Below are 2,450 nucleotides of genomic sequence, written 5' to 3'. Positions count from 1 at the left end.
GCCGATTATGCTAATGTTTGCAATTTTGCTTTGACCAGGAGAAATATATATATATATTGGCTAAATATATGTGCGGCAAATATTTAGGATGTAAATAGAGCGAAAAAAATCATATCAAATGTTGCATTTACGAAATGAAGAAAATACGCCATAATATACACCGCCTCAATAACTTTCCTAAAATACGTTGGGGAGAATTGCGCTAATTATCGAAATATCAAGGTATTTAGAAAAAGAGATATGGAGAATGATAAAACCGAAAGGTACATTTATTTACAACGTTTGCGATTTTGCATTTTTTTGCAAGCTTGCGCGAAGTCAGAGCTTGCGCGAAGGAGCTGGCGCGAAGGAGGAGCTTGCGAAAAGGAGGAGCTTGCGGGAAGGAGGAGCTTGCGGAATAAAGCACCACATCGTCGATGTACGTGGTATATCGAGGTTCACTCCATTCACATTAGATTTTTTTTATTTTCCATAATTTGTGTTAATATTAATTAAAAGTAGTTTCTGTTTCCGAAGAAGAAATTCCTTCAGTCAGACATCCTGGTGGAATCCACATCGGTAACAACCTTTTAAACATCGTCGTCACTTCCTGCTTCAAAATCACCGTGTGCCGAAACCAACCAATCAACGCAAACCAACAAATGCGGAAGCTATCGTCCGAACCCGAACCCAAACCTTGATGATTTTCTATTTCCTTATCTTTTGTTTACTGATGTCCCAATTCGTGCAATAAACGTAATCTACATCTTATTCAATAATTAACTTTTAAGACAAAGTTTTTTTTTTGCCCGTCCGTTCAAAGAGTTCAACTAATTCAGGGGTTGGGGAGGGAGGTCTACAAACAACAAATAGACCAGGTGGGTTGGCTCATCGGCGTTGCGAATCGTACCTGCGTTAGGCTGCTCAAAGGTGAGTGTGCGTGCTACCTGTGAGGTGTCCTGTCAACATCAGTGGTTTATGGATTTACCACCCGAGCCCTCCTGTGTTCACACAAACACTGATTGTCCTGTGGAAATGGCACAGCTGGAGGAAGCTTGGTGGTGGCTTCACTAGCTCATAAATCTTAGGGTCTTGGGTTCCGAGGTCGAGAAAATGAGTACCGGCTTACTGGGAATCGGGGGCACTGCATCAGCGGCACAGCGTGCTCCCAGAAATGATGCAACCAGCAGGCACAGGATGCACACACAAAATAATAAAATAATTGTTCTGAAAGTTGAACCTCGTCCCCCTCCCTCTCCCGATGACAATCGCGAATGAATCCTTCGGTGCGATGTGCGGACGGTGTTAGGGTTGTTGCTCGGTTTGTTTGGAAACCCAATGTACCAAAGACTTTACACCACACGAGCTCCACCAATAATAAATATATTGTCTTAAAATAGACGTACATGGTTTGCAACGACTGGTGGATGTGCCAAGTGCACAATGGGGAGGTGTGTGTGTGTGTTTGTGGTGTGTATCTCCAAATGCGGGTTTCAGATAGTGGAACGGAGGTCTCGATATATCCACCCCCATTTTGATAAGGGATCACGATTCATGGACCAACTGTGGAGTTTTCTTATTCTCTTTTGGTAGTTCAGTGTGTTCTTTAGTGGTTCTGGGTGTGTTTTTGGTGGTTCTGGTGTTGTTTGGTGAATCTGGGTGTTCTTTGGTGGTTCTGGGTGTGCTTTGTTGGTGGTTCTGGGTGTGTTTTGTTGGTGGTTCTGGGTGTGTTTTTGGTGGTTCTGGGTGTTCTTTGGTGAATCTGGGTCTGTTTTTGGTGGTTCTGGGTGTTCTTTGGTGGTTCGGGGTGTGCTTTGTTGGTGGTTCTGGGTGTATGTTTTTTTGTGGTTCTGGGTGTGTTTTTTGTGGTTCTGGGTGTGTTTTGGTGGTTATGGGTGTTGGTGAATATGGATGTGTTTTTGGTGGTTCTGGGTGTTTTGGTGGTTATTTGGTGGTTCTGGGAGTGTTTGGGCGTTATTTGGTGGTTCTGGGAGTGTTTGGGCGTTCTGGGTGTGACATCACTTTCTCCAAATGTTATTTCTATTTCATTACCTGGATGTTTGGGACATCTCAGGATTTATATGTAGTTTCTTTTGGGAGGTTAACCTCTCCATCTGAGGCTCATGGAGGAGTCTGCACTGAAATAGAGTGCAGGACAAGAACATAAGTAGACAATGGAAAGTAGACATGGTATTTGAACCATGGTTTCGCTCAATATGGTCAAACATTCCCTTTGAAATATCGTTTGATTTCCTCATTGTGAAAAATAGCATTTTCTATAAACTTGAAATAAAGTGGATTCGCAAAATTTCCAAATGGATTATCCTGTGAGTATATTTTAAAATAAATAAAAATAATAAAACGAGAACAAAACCACATTCCACTAAACCACACACCACTTCCTCCTACATTATTACTCATTTTATGTGCATGCACACATTGCATCATCACTTTGTTTTTACAAAACCTTG

Source organism: Myxine glutinosa, chromosome 5 (genome assembly GCF_964187855.1).
Source record: "Myxine glutinosa chromosome 5, kmMyxGlut1.1, whole genome shotgun sequence".
Lineage (NCBI taxonomy): Eukaryota > Metazoa > Chordata > Myxini > Myxiniformes > Myxinidae > Myxine > Myxine glutinosa.
This window is presented reverse-complemented; position numbering follows the sequence as displayed.